The sequence below is a fragment of the Bombus affinis genome, chromosome 6 (assembly GCF_024516045.1).
Source record: "Bombus affinis isolate iyBomAffi1 chromosome 6, iyBomAffi1.2, whole genome shotgun sequence".
In the NCBI taxonomy this organism is placed as follows: Eukaryota; Metazoa; Arthropoda; class Insecta; order Hymenoptera; family Apidae; genus Bombus; species Bombus affinis.
In genome coordinates this window covers 16,391,579-16,411,852 of record NC_066349.1, presented here as the reverse complement: position 1 = coordinate 16,411,852, position 20,274 = coordinate 16,391,579, and the positions used below count along the sequence as shown (strand labels likewise).

The window sequence follows — 20,274 nt, the reverse complement described above, 5'->3', positions numbered from 1 at the left end:
GGGGGAACAATCGAGAATATTCGTAATTTAATGGAAAGAAAGCCATTAAAGAACAAAGAAGATGCGGTACAAACAAAATGTAACGTAAAGCAAGAAAGATCTTTATCGAAATATAACGAAAAGATTTAATTCCACCATTTAAGATCGCGATGTAATGAATTCTTTTAAAGCATTGTAAATAATCTTTGAATAAAATAATCGCACACGGAGTTACGAGGGAGTGATAAAAAGGAGTTGAAGAGAAAAAAAAATGAGGTCGAAGAAAACGTAGAAACGGATCGAAACAGAGAATGGAGACGGAAGGCTCGGAGAGTTTGGAACGAAAGAAGAGGGCAGATTTCAACAGGAAAGCTGCCGTAAAGCCAGCCGTTTCAACGAATGTTAGGAATATCAATCTCCACGGGCTAAAACCAACATACATATCGTAAGAATGGGTTGAATGAGGATCAGCTGGGGCTTGCGAGAGTATCGAATATCAGCGAAATATCCTGCTTATTATCAGGTAAACTGAAAACGAGACGCGGTTCATCGATTCATGCGGCACGGCTCGCCTGTCGATTAGCTCAAAAACCACTTGCTGCGAAGTAATTCCTTCGTAAATGTTAAACGTCTCTTTCCATTCGGCGATTTTACCGAAAAGACGATCAAGACAGCCTGAACTATAATAATCATAAAATAACGACGGTAGGAAAGTGAAAATTAGTCGAAAACCTGCATGAGTGTATCTGGAAACCTCTCATAAGGCAAGATTTGCAAACTTGTTTTTGTAACGCGTAATAATCACCAATAAAATAATTTTTTAAGCTAAATTAAAACAATTTACCTTAGGTAGCGTATAACGAGATTAATTTTGAAAGTAACTGTAGGTAGAAAAATAGAATGTCTCTCTTTATATATATATATATATTTATGGTATTAATGCCTGATACTAATCTCGTTAAAAGTGTAGCAACGCGGTATATTTCAATTTCATTCATTCTCATATGGATAATTGTGTAATAACATCGTTCTGAAAAATAGAGCCGTTGATCTACATATCGGCTGGAACGTGTTATTTTAAGCAACTATCATTTTTAAAAGGGTTCTGATGGGAGTATATTTCTGTCACAAAAAAAAATATCAAGTTCCTCGTAGTAATATAGGAATATTGTCGATGCTTCTTTTCCTCTCGTTAATTATTTACCAGCAAATTCAATCAACCGGAAGTGATATCCGCTTTTAACAATTTCAATCGCTTTAGTTCAATAAAGGATGCCTCTTTTTAATATGAAAAACCAATTTTCGGCAAAGCCTTCGTCAATTTTTCATTGATGCTTCGATATTTTTAATTTTATTAGCTCCTCGATGAAATTTCTATAAATTGAGTTCACGCAAATTATTATTCTTCGATTTAGTTCAACAGTTTTTTAGTTCAAAATTTAGCTCGGAAAGCGACTGTAATGATATCTGTAATGAATGTAAAATTTACCATTTCATGTCCAAAGAAAAGTAACGTTATGTATTATTGAAAATACGTACGTTATAGAAAAATTGTTCGTTGATCGACGTTGATAACTCGCGTGTTAAGATCATAATTGCGCCCTCTACGAAACGGAAATAGCAGCTTAAAACAAATTTACATTCGCGGATATAGCTACACGAAAGAGAGCCAGGAGTTGCGGGATACAATTTCCGGATGCATATCGTACAGCACACCGTGCGTAGTTATTGTCCCCTCGACAGTTATCCGATCATTTTATCGGACTATGCTAGAATGGTTTATATAAAATAATGTCCGAGAAAACCGCTCCAAATGACTGGCCACTGAACGTGAGTCCATTGAAAAACCGTTCGAAACATTTTTTCCCCATTCGTCGAAGCTGCTCCATGCACTATAAATTGCATTCCAGCCGTTCTTTTACGCAAATTGTGGAGAGAGAGAAATGGAGATAAACGAGGAGATCGCTACGAAGTTTTTGCGGATGGTATGGAGAAATTTAATGGAGAATTTCCGAGGAAAAATTGGTACTAAGAAACTGCGGTACGGCAAAAGAGTTTGCAGTAGTCGAGAGGATAAACTGAAATAATGAATTCTAACGAGGAGTCAAGCGATACCGAACAATTTTTACCATCACGGCTACTGAGAATTATTAAAAATCTTGTTCGTTGCGATTAAACGAAGCGGAGAAGAGAAGAGAAATTATTCTCGTACGATGCCTTATAAATTTCGAATAATTTATGGTCAGTGAACCACGGGTAATCGAATTTTTCTATAAATACAATTACGAAGTTCAGACTCTAAATAGAAATTAATTTGTTTCGTTACATAAATATTAGAAGGAGAATACTCTGTATTTATTTATTTATGCATTTAGATTCGTTATAAGCGTATAAAAATACGCGTGAAAATGCGCTGAAAAAGCGCGACCAATTCAGCTGAATATAAAAATTTAAATATTTTCAATAAAAGTTTTATAATCGTCGGTACATTTATTTAGTAAAATACGTCACTGCAAAGAGGATACTGTGCAAGGTAAATAAAGAGTGATAAGTATACTTTGTGCAATACCAAAGGAACAAATTGATGGTACCGTATATTTTTCCTCTTATTCCTTTTAAATCAATTTATCGTTGCGGCTTAGAGGAGACAATGTTTCCGAGACAACTGCTGTCATATCAAACTGTCGTTTTCTGGGAAATATTACGTTCGATTATCCGGAACTTTAAAGAGCCGGAGAAAAAAGCTTGCTATATCTGAGGAGATTCTTCAAAATATTGGAGACTCGATGGAAATAAAAGCAGGAGGCTATTAATATTAATATAGAATATTATTCATACGCAACTTTTAATTCTCTTGCGATTTGAATAATTCTAATATTACATGCCATGCCATAAACCGCGTAATTTTCCTGCATACTGTTAAATTATGCCCTTTACGACCATCGTGTCAATCAAATCCGAAATTTCCAATAATTATGGACAATATGTGTCAATCTGAAGACTTAGTCCATCGGTAAATCCATAAATTAAAATATAATTATAACATATAAATTATAATATAATATGGTTGAATCAGCAACTTTGAAATAGATATGAAGTACACCGACGGACGAATACCACGATGACTAGTATTACGGAGGGCTAAAAGATTCCTCATACATTTTTCATAGTATAAGAACAATAAGAGACAAGCAGACATTCACAATGCATATGTAAAACATACAGAACATGCATATGCAACGACAAACAGTAGGGCACCGGAAACGTGAAACAATACTCAACCTACCGCAGGGACTGCGGGTCAGCCAAGACCAACCGAAAACCGCAGGATACGACTTCAGCCACCTAGAATCCGCAGAAGAAGCTTCAGACATATCCAGAAGCGTGAAATATGCATCAGAAACCAGAGGGTCATGCGAGATGCCTTGGACTGCCACGGAAGCTGCAGGACATAGTATTAAAGCACCCCAGAGTACTAGCTCTTTGACACGTGTATTCCTAAAATCATGAAAGTCCAGTCGAAGTGTCAAGGTGCATGGGGACACTCGTAACTCTTCGATCGCGCTGATTGGCGATACATTTGCAAAGAATGAAAAAAGAATGGAACGAGTCGAAGAAAATGTTTCGTTTGAGGTCTGTTAGTGGACTAAAGCACTCTACGGTCGATCAGCTCTATCGAAGTAGTAGATTCCTCTATTAGGATGGCGGCCTGTCAATTTAGGTACCGAAGACCAGGTCGAAAATTATATACGTAAAGGCAAATAGTAGAACGAGTGTCTGTAAGAATTACCAATAGTGGAAATAACGAAAGAATAAAGGAAATAATGGAAACGGTGACTGAAGCTTACCTAGCGTGGCTCAAGGTAGTCCAAGGTATTGTGTTCAATCGCTGTCCATTTGATACGATACATTTTCAGGCTTACAGAGGCGCTGAAACGTTGCGTATAATAGTCAGCATAATGAATACGAATAATTCTCTGGTTGTTCTAGATAATATTTCGTCAGCAATGAAAACAGGGTGGTAAATGGAACAATCAGGAGCATCGATGAGTTTTAATCGGTGTGATCAGACTAGCGCAGCGTACAGAGACTCAAAAGAACGCAATCAATGCGTTATACGATTTTCAGTTCTGCATTCGTTTTACACAGCAGCAAACAATTGTGTACGCCGATTGGATAAAAGGAAACATTTATACCGGCGATTTTACTTGTTTTTTGCCACGTTATTTTCTCGTGATGCGGGTTTCTCCCGTGAAAAGAATGTGTTTGTAGCTGTGGGAATTACGTTTATCCAGCGGTCTAGTTCGTAAAAGAATTTTGTTTAAACTGTATTAAGCGAAACTGGAGGATTTCTTAAAATATTTTTGAAGGTTTTTTATTTGTTGCGTCTGTCTGTACAAAAGATAAATGTCGATATTTGTCGAATCAATTACAAGGTGATAATTACGAGTATCTGTAAGAAATGCTTACGCCCTTCTGTTGCCGGAACGTTCTTCAGGAGACAATGAATTCAATTGTCTTGAGAATGTTTCCGTCTTAAACGAGCCGTAGATTTACTCCACTTGTCCGCCCACTCGCTTCTCCTCTCTTCTTCTTCCGTCTGCTGTACCTTCAAGCTGACAGTGATAAACCGGGTGTCTCACTTCTCTCAATATTGCTTAGGTAAATACCAAGAAGGCTATCTACGTTTCCTCGTTCAATAACTTTATTTAAAAGAAAAAAGGTGTCTTAAATTAATATTTAAATCACTTCATCATCATCGTTAAATATTTACTTCTTATTACAAAATACTACTGATCTTTGAGAGAAGTTTCAAGTATTGCTTCACTAATACAGTTTAATGGAAAGTTTCAGCAGCTCCAACATTTGAGTAAGAGCACCGATCGTAAAAGATCTAAAAAGATATATGTCATTAAACGAAAAGCTGCATTGGATTTATTTTTACTGTGCGGTAACTTAACAAATATTATTTTCATTTAATCTGAGAGAGTTTACAGTTGGAATAGTGGTAAAAATACGAACTATCCGGGGGTTAAACATCGACGTTCGAAATGGTATTTTGTGTTCTTTCTTCTATTCAGTGTAATTTCTCGTTTATTCGATGCAATTTTCAATTTTTCGTTAGAAAGGAATCAGCGCGTACTACAGGATTTGCATTTGCATTCGTTTTTTCATCAGAGTTCCTTGATATTTAATCGTCTTAAAGAATGTTTTCAATTCAAGAAAAATGTCACTTGCTTTCGCATTAGCAGTTAACACCTCAAAGACGTTATGTAAGATATCAATTTATACCTCTTTCTGCGAATGATTTAATGTTTTACACGGCAGATATATTATAAGCGGACATTGAATGAAATTTTTAATTAACCGTTACTATTAAATTTATGAACAGAATGGCTATAAAATTTATTGCATGTAATACCATCATAAGCAAGTATATTATGTCTCGCCTTCATTCCCATTTTCTAAAAAAAAAAAAAAAAAAAAATATTTGCGGAAAGAAATGCAAAATAATTACTTTCTTTATCAGCTGCGCCCGAACGAAAAACATTAAATCTAAATGGATTCATAAAAGTCGATACTTTAAACAGAAAGAGCCGTTTGTCGATATCAGATTTTCCATAAGTTGGCTTATAGATCGTCCAACAGCCTTGCTTTTATTTCACTCTCAATTCACATTCGTTAAAGAAATTCAATTTACATAATAGAATTTATACACTCGAATATAATACTTTGACCAATATTACTAATATTGTTATTTTTAACGCGAAAATTGCTCTCATCTATCGTGCAATAAACCACGTATTTTCGTTATGATGTGATGATATAAAACGTTATTGTAAAAGTAAAGACCATTATTTATATATGTGAGTAAATTTTCTTTACGATACGAATTCTATTTGCAATTTAAAAGCAACGTGATTCTACGCGGTTTGTTTGGTTTACTCTTTCAAGTTTCCTTCGGCAGCTTGCACCGTTTGCCTTGCGGATGCAATGGCAAACCCAGGCTGTGGTCTGTTCCAATAGCTTGCAAATACCTACGCAAATATGTTCACTTTCTATCAGAGGTGTAGACTGCTGCGACAATAATTTCGATAATCGTAATATCGGTTTGTCCACTTAATGAGGATCAAAGGAAATCCATACAGATTGGTACAATTAGATTTTCGCGAGCATTTATACGTTTATCTCTCAAGTTTCTTCTTTGTCCTTTTCTTTTACAACTTTCTGCCAAATGTTTTTCGTTACAAATGTTGTTTATAGTTCATTGAACAGCAATTAAAAAATAATCAAGAGTTAAAAAGTTATGAACTAGTTGGGAAATTTGTATTCGTTAAGAGAAAACTTTGCTGGCGTAAGGTAATCTGCGCGTAGAAAGAAGTTTCAGTTAAACGTGTGAAAAATATACAAATGTAATAAGGATGTGAAAATCGGAAATTCAGTGAAAGCTCTTTGTTGAATAATATTGACACCCAGTAGTTTGATCATTCAATTAAGAAATACAAATAATCGAAGAGGAGTCTAATATCCTCAACATTGATGAAGATAAATTTAATTAAGAAACAAAAATAATCGAGATAAAATCTGATACTCTCAATATTGATGAAGAGAAATAACAATATCGAACTGTATTAAAATTTTGTATAAATTGAACCATTTCAAAAACGGTATGATCGTTACTCATTCAAATTTGCATATCTTTTCCAAATCGAACTGTTAGAGAAAATTAATAATCAGGAAGTTATATAGATAAAAGGTTTCGTGCACCATTCTTCGTCTAGGTCAAGAATTCTCGCGGGAAGTCATCCAACTGTAATTACTTAGCGAGTTTTGGTTCTCCATAGCTCTGCACTTACATTTCGCTCTTTTTCGTTCTCTTATTTCATTTTTCGTTTAGTCGCGTACAAACTGGCAGGCAGTCGTGTTTCGCGTTAGAAGTATTAAATATTTTATAAATTGCTGGCAGAGGGATCGATATCTCTGGCATCGAGTTAATAATTTATCCATTTCAAACTTTGAAAAAATGATATTAAGATAGGTGAATTTATACGAAATAATAATTAATTCCTCGTTCTCGTTAATTTTTGTTTTGTGACAACAAACAAGTGCTATTCGTTGCGTCATAGATGTAAACTTTCGCTGCAGTATTTTACGATAATACGTCAAGAGTTTATTTCCGAGAAGACCACTTCCTCCAGAATCAACGACACGATGCTGAGAATTTAACAGTGACGAGTCGCGTTCTAACAGTTTTGTATTATCTCTCAAAGATTGCAACTGTTTTAGCAATTTGACATTTATTGCGTTTACGTTTTAACATCCTTAGCACTTAATAAACTTAATAAACCACATAAAAGTGGGCTCGTACTTATGTTAACAATTTCATTTTATTCCTCTTTAAGCAGCTAGCAATCAACTTGTGACAAAGTACGGTCGGTATAGTACACATATATAAGAACCAAAGAGAAAGAGAGAGAGTGGCAAAATAAAAAAGATGTTAAAATTGTTGAAAACAATGATTGAAAGGAATGCATCTTATTTACGATTACTTCTCATATTTCTGAAATTCTTATTACATTGTTAAAAAATTTATAAACCCCGTAGAGTCGTTTGAATTTGTAAAGCTTGAAAAGAAGGAAGCAGCCTCAGCTTCCTATTCCGTTTTGCAACTTTTCTTTTATCTCTTAAAAAATGAAGTTGGAAGGTATGAAAACAGAGATTTCACTCTTTAAAATAAGCCCAGGTGGACTGTTGTGTGATGTTTAAAAAAAATTGCAACAATTTAAACGTCGACAATCTTTCGATCAAAATTTAGCGATCCTTCGATTCAATTCAAGATGTACCCGTTGTAACGACAAAAGATTTGTTTCATTCGACGTATCATAATCGATCGAGATTCTCTACGACGCGTCTCAAGATTTCAGAGACTCGATTAAACTTAAAATAGGCAAGTTATTCGTCTGTGAATATCTGCATCGTCAATTTGATACGTCGCGTTAACAAAATACTGCCTGCCAAAACTTTTCCCAGTTTCTAATCTTATTTCAGTGTTGCGACCGTCTAGCAACATTATCTACGGCAAGTTACTCGCACTGCGTACCAGAAAATGACTTAAGGCAGCCTGTTTCCTGGAGATTTCCTGGAAAAGTTCCAACAGTCAGCTGGGCAAACCGGTTTCCACAACCTTGTTCTCTACATGTTATCTGGTTTATTGAATCACCAGCCACTGTTACTCCGACTTCTATCCCTGCGGGGCAATCTGCCATCTTTGCGTGGCTGCGGCTCCTATTTTTTCCCTCCCCTTTCCACCGCACAACTTCACCCTGCGGAACCTCCTACACAGGGTGTACGGTCGCTAACTCTCGATTTTACGACGTCGCTACCATGGCTCTCGCATTTCAACCGCCAAATCCGTTTCGATTTTCGTTTCTAGCCATTTCGAGTTTCCTGCATCGAGCGTCGAACATGAACCACCCCAACGGACTCGTCCAATAAAATGTCCACCTTGATCGTACGTTTTCACTGCTTGTTATTGCGCGCGTTGATTCTACTTTAAATCGCAGTTCATGCATCCAAGGATCTGCAGTTGCGTCGGAAGTTAAACCATTGTGGATATCTCGTTTCTTTGCTCGGAGATAAATTTTGTATAACGGTGCGTTTTACATCATTTACGAGGAATTTATTGTTATCGAAGAAAGGAGATGAAAGAGCGAAGGAAATTCTTGGCAAGTTTGATGCGAGAAAGGTTTGAAATTTTAGGTGTCACGTATACGGCTCACACTGCTGTAATTCTTTTCGTATTCTTCGCCTCAGATACCTTAACTCTGCAACTCTCGCCGGTATTATTTATTTTATGATCGCTCCACGGCAATTCATCAATAACAGGCTGTTGGAGAAAGAAAACATGAATTTTATCTTGGAAACTTCGAAGGTAGAATCGAGACGTTTGAAACGCCAAACATCGAGCGTGAAATCCAGGACGCTCTAATTCTTTTCGCCGGTATTTTTTATTTTAGAATTATTCTATAATCTATTTACGATTGATCATCGCAAAAAGGATATATGAATGTTGTCCTGAAACCTTTAAGACGAGAGCATCTTTCAAATTTCAAGCGCGCAGATTCGTTTCGCGAAAACCCGATGACGATGCGTTATTTTTTACGATAGGAATAAATAGCTAAAGCCATTAAATGTCAATAAATGTAGCGAGCATCGACGGAAGAAAAATGACAGCAACGGTTACTCTATGAAGAGAGATTTCAAGCTGATGGCCACCGAACGAGCTACCGAATTGAATTCCTGCGATAATCTTACGATCAAGCCACGTATATAGATGGAAGAAAAGACGGTCTGTATAAGACAACTTTTTTACTGGTTTCTGTTTCATCGACTCTCTGATTTACGCGTTATCGGTCGAGAAGAAGAGCAGCCGAACGAGCAATGTAGCGAGAAAAGGGGAATTTAAAGAGTGAGGGTTGGTACGAGCGGCAACTAAATTTTATAGGCAAGAAACATCTTAACGATGCTTTTATCCTAACGATTCGCTAATTAGTGGAATCTGCATATTATGCGGCTTTTATGTTACTATGTAAAAACGAATTACTGGCAAACTTAAGGGTCGAAGTTGTTACACTAAACACGGAAAAATGATTGGTCATTTAGAAAATAAAAGATTGAAACTTTGAATTAAAAGGTAAATACGAAAGTTAATGTGGGGAAGATTATTAGTTCCATTTATCAAGAGTTACGAACTGCTATAGCGAAAGAACATACACTTAATAGATTTGCTCCTAACGCTTTGTAATACTTTCTTGAAACGTGCTTGACTACGTCTTATCAAAACTTCATTGAATATGTAGACTACGAGTTATTAAATTCTCTTAGATTGATCGAGCTGCACACCAAAGAACTTTAATCACAGTGCTTTTCATACTTCATAAAATTATGCAATTGCGACAGAAGATTTAGAAAAGAAAGTATATGAAAGCAGAAATTTAAAATTTAGAACAATAATCTACTTTGATGGAATCCCTGCGTTTGGTTAATTCTTTCTAAATTTGCTCTTACTTTTTTTTAGACAAAATTATCTCTTGATGGAATTCGCTCAGAATTGATAGAATTCTGCACATTTGGCCGCAGCATGAAAAAACGAAGCTCTCAGAATAATTAGAAACGACGCCACTTATTATTTTCGGATGGACTTTCGTTTTTAATCGCATAATCGCTTCTCATTATACGCTTCTCCTATTAAATTTATTTCTCGCGTGAGCCAAAGCATAACTCTCGTGAAATAAGCTCGGAAGCTTTTACATAGATAAAGCCATTATCAGAGTCAGAAGTACGACGAGTAGCAACCTGCTTCGCATTATATAGATCGGATAACTCAGACAGTAATTATATTAATTGCGCTATTGAAAGTTATATCATACAAGTAACACCGATCGATTATTACCCGCTTTAATTCGTCCAATATTATCATTTCCTCTCATAATGTATGTAATAGTCTCAGTCGGTCGATCAGATGAAATTTTCATTAATATATCCAATCGCCTATACTTCGTTCATATTACATTTTCGTATTAAATCTGATGTCACAAAGTTCTGCACCTCTGCGCGTTTAAATTTCCCATAAATATATGAGTCGTTCAGAAGCCACACTGATTAATATTCCAATCGTAGTACTTGTTATAGCATTAGATAAGTGGAACAATTTCTTCACCAGATCTTACTCCTTTAATTGTATTTATAAAAATATGAAATTGCATAATTATCCGCAGTATACTCGACTGAAAAATTTCAAATACATCTTAACCCTTTGCACTGCGAATTTTATTTCAATTCCGTTACCAGCAGCTGTCAACGCTTTTAGATGTTTTATTTGAAATCTACTTTAATTAAAAGATAAGACAATTTAAATAAGTAAAGGAAGAAGGAAATTCACTTAAATACCAGTTTTATTCTCACTACTGTTGTATTTTTAATTTTTAAGTGTATGATATATCTTGAAACGACTTCCAGGTTTGCAATCCTGGTTTTATTTCTCACGTTTCATAAAAAAAGGGGGGGCTGAAAAAATGTCGGGTCCCGTTCGACAAAGGAGCTCCTCAGATAAAAACTGATGTCGAGTCACACTCGACATAGGAGTGCAAAGGGTTAAATATCCTCGAACTTAATATAATTGTAAATATGTGTAGTATTAAAAAAGAGGGGGGTGTTGTACGCTTTGTTACGCTGCGAGGCTTTAGTATGACTCGCGGTTCTACAATATCGCAGGCGGATCGCCGTAGCTGCCCGGCGAGGGACATACGATGTATCGACGAGCGCATAGTTGTCGCCGAGCAGCGACTTCCAAAAACGTCGATTTCAGTCTGTCGTTTTCATCCATAAGGAAGGCGATATACGTGATCATAGACGCAAACGGTGGCGTGATCCGAGCATAGTGGGGGTCGTCTCCCCGAGAAGACCAAGAAATGATCTTGAAGATTCTAAGAGCACACGTCGAGAGGTCGGATGTATAAAGTCGCTAAGCCGAGCGAACACGTTGACATTGTTTTTCAGTGAATAATCTGTCACGCTTTATCATTATATTCGTCGTTATTAAATACACAAACTATATCAAATTAAGTTAATAAATAAAGCATCCTTACTTGCCCTTACTCTAGACACATTTAAGATACTATATATGTATTTCCAACAAAAAGTTAGATCTTTCTGTATCCGATCGAGAAGTACGAGAAATTTTGATAATAAACATCGAATTCTTCTACGTTTTTTCATACTGTTAAAAGGGTTGACTAAATATTTACAGCGTCGTCCATCTAGTGACTCACCGAACAGATATAGCATACACAAAATGGTATCGACGAGGATGTTTCGGGTTACGTTTATCTGTATGTAAGAGTACTAGATCACGTAGATACGAGCGATAGCTCAAAACGAATTGCCGGGACAGTCCTGTGTGCGTGATTTTTGGTAGGACAACCGTTAGAACATCCGGGGATTGGCCGACATACCTGATCATGAATTAAGCGATATAGGGTAAGCCTACTGCCGATCGAGCATTCTGATACTCCAGAGGTACATAACGCAATATGCCACCGTTCTGCTACACATACTAATCCCTTGAAACGGACCGATTCACTCTATCTGGCACGGATGTTTCCTGTCTGCTATATCATTGTCCCGTGATGCTCCTATAGCTTCTATCCTTCCTCTATCTCTACGTTTCTATTTCCTCCTTTTCTCGGTATCTGTTTCGTTTGTGAAAGAAAGTATCGTTTTTGTGATCACTCTACAAATATTTACTATTTCGTTGGAAGTACCGAGAAACGATAAATTTAATATTAACAGATGCTTGAGAAAATGTTCATCTAATATTACGATTGACAAACATTTTTAAAACAGAGCAAGCTCGCGTAAAAATGATAAAATTCTATCTGTCGTTAAAACGGTGTAGTGGTTGATTGTAAATAATCAAACGAAAGGGAAAATATTCCAATCTTCTGCGATTTTCCATTTTATCTTTCCCCTTTCGTCTTTCTGTTCTCTTAATTCCCAAAATTAAAGATTGATTATCTAAATAAAAATGTCTATCGCCTTTCAAACTCGTTGTTAATCGAATTAGTCCGACTATCGACTCCTCGATCTATTCGGTCGTTAAACATCAGGAAGGAAAATTAAACGTAGACTTTTATCAAAGAAACAGCTGTTTAATCTTTTTTTCACCCGACTATATAAGCAACGATTGCTCAGCTAGAATGAATTGGAAAATGTAAAAAAGAATGAGAATATTCAGAGGTCCGAAATTCTTTCGAGGGATCGTGGTGAATTGAAGAAAGGTATTTGCGTTTCAACGGCAAAGATCAAATGCTAAAATTAAAACTCATCAATGCGTGAATCGACCCGGCAAACACGATCGATAGAGATTTAATTAAAACGCAGTCATTCGGTGTTTACCATGCTCGGACTACGCAGAATGTTTCAATGGGAGCGCGAATACATGTTCCTACCTTTATAACGGATCTGCTCGAGCGTAACGATATTCAGACCGATATTTCCATCTATTACGGATAAAGATAGAAATATTACACGAGTCGATGTCATTCACGCGATTCTGATTGATTCCCGCAATCCTGTTCAACATTTTCAAGAGCGGTTCAACTATAAAGAGAAAGAAGGATCGTTTATAGATAGTTTTTTAAAAATAATTCTTTTAATATATCGAAACGGTTATTGATGATTCGATTGGGATTGCGAAAGAGAACTTTTTAATAAAAATGGAAGATGGCTAAAAATACACGATTATTTCGAACTATCGTGATTCGTGTTTAGATCGCGCGTGATTTATGCAATTTCATATTTTTTTATGGATATAACTAAGAAATGAAATTTATATGGATATTCGTTCCGACCACTAAACATTATCGCGAGCGTTCCACTTTAAGCACTTTACATATCCTTCCATGTTATGTATATTTTTACATTTTTAAATTTCCCAGAAGCGCAAAAATATCCGCGATCTACTTCTATTATCAGGCTATACGTATGATACGAAAACTAGAATTTTCCGATTGTAGAAAATAAAAATGACAATTCGACAGCCTCATTTGAGATTTAAGTGGAAATGTCTCATCTTTCCCGGATAAAAAATTGTTTCCAAAAGTCTATCGTCTATGAGCAGTTTTAAATGCCTACTTTTACACCTAGCACGTACTTTTTATAACCAGAATTACCGAGAATACAGCTGGTTCTATAATAAAAAAGTGTGCAAATATTTTTTGAAATTTGAATACGCGAATCTGAATTTTAATTTCTCAGCATTTCTATTCGATTACTAGCGGTTTCTGTACACAGGGGGAACGATGATATTACGCGATCATTTTACCATACGCGTCGAAATATCGATTCTCTCAGTCAAGTACGACCTATATGTCAATTATCCACGAAGCGGAATCCTCGTGCTAAATTCGTGGCTATTGTTTCGAAATAGGGTCTAATATATTTCTGACCCGGAATTAAATAATTGGCGGAAAAACTGGATCACTTGTTAACCTGAATAACTAATTTGGGTGACGAGCAAGAACATAGACGAACAAAGATTTTCGTAGAAAGTCGGCAACGTGAATTACAAACTCCGCATTAATATATGTTAGTTATGCAGTGCATACTCCGTATTAGTCGCATAATATATCATTTGCAGAAAGTCACAGTCGGATCTTCTAATGAAAATAATATTTACGTTCCCAAATGAATGAAATATTCACTAATACTAATAAAGTACTAAATAAAATACTATCCAGTGACCATACAATTAAACTGAATAATTTTGAACACACATTCTGAATACACAGAACAAGATACAAGAGTTTCTCACACGTGGTACTAAATTAAGTATTATTGTACGTAATAATAATTTATTATTATGTATAATGTATGTAATAAGTATTTTATACCAACCCCTTTGTATTTATCGTCAGAGGGATGAAGATTGAAAACGCGATTCTCAAAAGTACGTTCAAACGTACTGTTGAGATGGTTCCCACCTCGAGACAAACTCCACATCTTCTCTAATGTTTAGTATGCTTAGTCCCGGTAGCCATTGAGTATTGTTTAACATTAAATCAATTTGAAGAGCCTCTCAGCCTCATAGTCTTTTCTAGGAACATGCCTTGCACGGATGGTGCAACGGGGTACAGCCAGTTTTTCGTAATTATACAAAACCCATAGACCCGTGGCTTTGGAGCTCTTCTGTAAAGTAACGTTGTCAGCATGAGGATCTGGATTGGCATAAACATTGTACTTATACTTAAACTTACTTAAGACTAGAATTATCGATAGTTAACACGAAGCTAGTTAACACGAACCAGTGAAAATGACTGGTCCTTAAAAAATACGTAATAATAGAATATTTTTATATTTATTGATTTATTACTTTCTTACAGAAGCAATTCCATGTTATGTAGTACATTTTTGGTATTATTCGTCCATCTGGGACCATGATCGACCTAAACGAGGATCGACAAATTTATAAAATCGTAGGACCAGTCATTTTCACTGGTGTGATATTTCTAGCGTTAGCATCTAGCGATCTAGCGATCGAACCGGAATTTTCCTGATAACTGATATCGTCATATCAAATGATACGCGTTAAAAATTTTAAAAACGTATGGCAAGTTGTAGAAAACGAGGTTAATTGGGGTTCGATAAACAGACCGCAGGACCCTTTTACATTTTGACAAGTACCAGTCATTTTCACTGCTATTGGTATAAGTAGCCTTGATACAAAATTATTTTCAGTTTGAATACGTAAAAAACAAAATAAAATTCATTATATTATTCTTTTAGTTATCGTTGCGAATGTCATTATATCATTGTGAAAAAAAATATAACACGAAGTAGAAATTTTAAAATAAAATTGTAAAACCAGTCAATTTGACTGGTGCGGTAGTTCTATTGTTAAATATATTTCTGTTATACATCGATCCACGTATTTCATTTTTCTATTCCAAGATGAAGCTTAAACACGTACAAAACAATTACGCGATTTTTAACTCTCAAAAAAGGTACCCAGTTTTGTATGCAGATCTGTCGAGCGTCATATATCGTAGGAATAATAGCTGGTGAAAATGTACGTTTTTAGATTTAATACAAAGTAGGTGGTTGCGCTTTGAACTCGTAACTATAACTCGTAGCTATGAAACGCCACTCTCTGAATACGGAACGGAACTCGGCCAGGGTTCGTCCTGGAAAATAAATGGTCCTTGTCGGATTCACATGCTGAAACATTACGGGATCGCGTGACAGGATCATCGCCTTGCTCAAACAAACTATCGTCCATCTAAATCGATCGCGCTCCCAACACCGTACTTCTGTCAATTTCCTCTTTCATCCTCTTTTCGTTCTATTTTATTCACCTTTCCGTTGTCCGTTTCTATCTTCTAATTCTCCTCTCGCTTTCTACGTATCTTCTACCTGGTAATCGCCTTCTCGATAAACTCGATGGACTCTCTTCTTTCGGCTGTTCTTTAGTTTCCCGTTGACCTTTCTCCACGATTTTGCTTTTCTTCCTCGTTTCACGCAATTACGATGCAACCCCATTCATGTAACAACACTACATACACAATTTCGTTTCGCTTCGTTTCGTTTCATTTACTTTCTCCGTCTAATGCCTCATTCTCCCTCCGATACCTTGCCACTTCTGTCTTACTCTTTTCTCGGTTCTCTTCGTCTTTCCTGCTTTCGAACATCGCTGAAGTTATCTCCCTCTTAGCTAGTTCCTTCCTCCTCCTGCATCACGTTGTCATTATACTTCCTGGTCTAAATGGGCCGACGCATTACGCTGGCTTACCTATCATCGTTTCTACCTGCGATATCCAGGTCCCAGATACCGCTCGAAAACTGGCTCGCTTCCGTCCGTACGTCCATTCGTGTCGCTTCGCAATTACCTAGCCGCTAATCCGCTGTCTCGTCGGCCATGAACGACCGTTTAACTCGGATCGAGTGCCCCATTGTCGGTAAGTGACTTTTCGGCAAACCGACCGCCTCTTTTCAACGTGTTACGATGGTTAAGCGTTCAGCGTCATTGTTTCTCGTCGGAATTATTTCGAAAAGGTCAGTTCGCTTGCTGATCTCTTGGTTTAAATTGGTTCGTTGTTACTCTATGGTTACATTGTACGGTTACATAACGTCGATAGCTGATATCACGTATACGTGTTCCACGATTGTTCCAAGCACAAAAGTTCAATGTTTTCGAATCTCAATTATTGGGTTTCTGTAATAAAGTTCGTTCGGCTTTCATCGTTGCATATATGTATGTGTTCCATAGAACGTATACGTATGTGTACATATGGTGTACGTGTTTTTAGATTTTTTAACGAAAGATATATATTTCCGGAGAATTGAAACTACCGATTGATCGTACACAGAAAGATTTTATACGAAAGTAGAAATGACACTTTGTGTGCTCTTTTAAGAATCGACTCGTCGCTTAACCACTCGAGAGATAAAGCGTTACGGTCGAAGAAGAAGAAACTACTTTGAAATAACCACTTCACAGCTCGGAAATACGTAGCTCAGTTTGATTTATTAAAACGACGCAGTAGAGCGACGATTTAATTATTAACACGAGGAAAGTCAGGAAGAATGCCAATAGCGAAATGCCGAGGGATTGTCGTGACGACAACCGACGTCTCCGCGGAAACAGTAGATTCGAACTAAAGTCGAATAACGACGTGCTCTCTCCTCTTGTTCGCGATCCCCTTCAGACGAAATTGGCAAAAGCAACACGAGATATTCGAACAGAGAGAACGCCATACAGGAAAACCTACAAGCAAAAGAAAGACAGCTAGGCGTGGAAGCTGCGGCGTTTCGAAGTGTGTGCACAGATACACGAGCTGCAAACTACATTATGATTTAATTAAAAGCAAAGCCCCTTGACGGGGGTCGGTGTGCACGAACGTTGGAACGTCAGCCTCGTTTTCGTTTCTATAGCTGGCCGGAACGTTCGCAAAACTGTCGACAAATTAGCGAATCTCTGTCTCTCGAGGCCAAACCATCGACCGCGATCCACCCGGCCGATCCCGACTTGATAAACTTCTCAATTATCAGAATTAATTAAATTTGTTGACTCGATGTTGCGCCAGTTTCGTCGCCAGAGCATAGCGGCACGACTACGCCAACGAATGAGCGACGAAAAACTAACGCAACTTGGAAAAACAAACGATACATTTCGGGCGTGGCAGTACAAAGAGAAGAGTTCGAGTCGAGCGGGAAAAACGTCAATTTCTACCAAAATTTCCAAATATTACAAACATTCAAAACATCTTTGTTCGATAAATCGTTCAATTTCGATACTCCACTTTCGATGTCTTCCTCTGGAACGTAAAAGCAACCTCGAAACAGGCCATAAAGAACAAATAAACGGTGGTTACCGAGGCACTTAAACGTGCAATTGCATCGCAGGTAATTACAAAAATCACATCCTCTGGCCTCTGTTTCGAGGAAGGTGCAGCAAGCATTAGTTGGCTTGGATTTGATTGTTTTTTCTTTGTTGCCGTTCCAGTTGCACCGGGCTGAAGTTAAATCGAGCATTTCACGAGCCTCGACCAGTAGTAATGGAAAACGTATTACTGGAGCTGTAAGTTCTGTCAGCAAGGACACAGACGGTCGACATTATAACACGGATGTGCAGGCTGTACTTAACGACGAAACTCAGGAAACCTGAAAACAGTAATTTTCGTCGAAGGCGAGGAAAAAGCAGTCGCGTTGTTGAAATCTCGGGAAAAGACGTTGGAAAGGACTCGTTCCGTCCTGCAAATGGCTCGCACTCTACGTAAAATACCAGGTACCGATAAGTTAAACAAATGGCACGTCGAAACACGCGTCAGTACGACATTTCATCCCTTCTGGCTCATTCTAGCTCTCGTCGTTTTCAACAGGTTAGTTTCAACGTTCGTCCTACATCGTAAGTTTCTGGAAACCAGCTTTTCCAAAGTACACGTAAAGATACACCGTGTACATTTCCCAGAATTGCCTCGGGTTTGACAATTTAATTTGTATAAAGTGTGCTTTCTTTGATAATTTATCTTTGCAATTGAAATAATTAGGTAGATGGGACATAACTGCGACACGAATGTCTTTAACCTAATAATTTAATCACACACATTTAAATATTACTTCGAACGTAATATTTTGAGGAAATATAAAATTGCAAGAATGCACAGAATGTACGTAATGTGAAAAAATATGTGAAATATTCAGTGTATAGTATTTGTTATGACATTTAACGGATTAAATAAATTTCTACTCAAGTGGAACAGAGTAAACGAAATGCTCGAGACAAAAATACCTACGCTTTTAGTTTCCCTATAACGTAAATAAAATATTACTTCCAAACATAACATCGAACTTTTCTTTACTTTACTTTCGTTACGTGCCCAATAGACTATGGTCGAATAGAAAATAATTTAATCTTTAATTATTTAGAGCACAGTCAAAAATAATCTTGAAACGTATACGAAGTATTATCCAACATTTTTTATTCATTCTTATCTATATTTATTTGATGTACAGAATTACCTGTCATTGTCAGAAATATATCTTCTTTCCCTCTACATCCACTGTTTCTGAAAATCAGCTTCTCGTGTCTTGTACCGCTACGTCTGATTCTATCGCGTGTCGTATATTACCGTGCGTTCGATTCTACTGCGTGTTTGGTTTTACGTGGCTGGACGGCCTATTCTACCGCGAGAACCAGATTAGACAAATTCTATCTCTTAAGTTGCGTTGCGTGATCCTTTAACGCGATCGTCACGGAAATAGCGACTCATGGAATTTCCGGAATCCTTTTGATCCGCGTGACGCGACCGGAGTTGTACACGCTTTTGAAAACCATCGCATGCCGAAGTAAATTTGTAAACAAGCGAATTGACATGCCGCGTGGAAATTCCTAGTTAAATCGAAGACCAGAAGCAAGTACGGAGAGCGAATCGGGGGGATGAAGCCAACTGTGACGCGTGTATTTGCCGTTACAAGCTCGTTCAGAGTGCTTAATTTCCAGAAGATCTGCAAAGTGGCAAAACTTCCGGAAGCTACGACGCTTTCAGCCGGAAGTCGCACGTACTTGCACACTTTCAGCCTCTTTGCCACGTGCGCGTTCACGTTCCACGACTGTAATCTTCACAGAAGAGGAATTGCGTACGTCCAAAGCCCCGGATCAAAGATCTAGCAAGACACATCGACGCCACGTATTCGATTTGCCTGGATTTTACGAAAATAGAAGCTATCCTTGTGCATGGATATTGTCTGTCGATCGAGTGAAATAAATACGGCGTAATTTACTTCCGCCAGAATATGATAATAACGCAACGTGCAGAGTAGGAAAGTTTGATCAACGAGTTAATTCGTTGTGTCCGATTAACGGGTTAATGTTTCTATCAATTCGCTGTCTGATTGCTTCGCAACGCGTTTACTTTAAATATACCCTACTATCGTAATAAAGTAATCAATTAATATGAAACAGGTTGTCAAACAAATTTCAAGCACAAGCGTGTACCTCGTACCGGTACACACACGTAAGTGAAGTTTTACGCGAAAGCAATAATATCGTGCATCAAATGAATGTAGAGGTAACGCGTCACGAGTAATTAGAGAAAAGCAAGCTGTATCGTTGCAATAAACGAGAGCATATGGATATTTACAGAGAAATTATTTCTCAGCGAGTTGTATCGTGGCTCGTACGAAGTTTTACCTATATCGCGTTTTCCCATCGCGTTAAATAACCATGTAAAATTATGC

The 20,274-nt window shown here is 37.2% G+C and overlaps 1 long non-coding RNA gene across 1 annotated transcript in view; it reads right to left on the bottom strand.

The window, feature by feature from the left end:
- The window catches only part of LOC126917770 (uncharacterized), a 49,810-nt gene extending 43,667 nt beyond the window's left edge, over nt 1-6,143 (bottom strand). Inside the window, exons 1-3 of the long non-coding RNA XR_007711057.1 lie at nt 4,450-6,143; nt 3,828-3,909; nt 3,266-3,477 (exon numbers count right to left, since the gene is read on the bottom strand). This is a non-coding gene — a long non-coding RNA (uncharacterized LOC126917770). The remainder of the gene's footprint in view (nt 1-3,265; nt 3,478-3,827; nt 3,910-4,449) is intronic.
- Between the last annotated feature and the right edge of the window lie 14,131 nt (nt 6,144-20,274).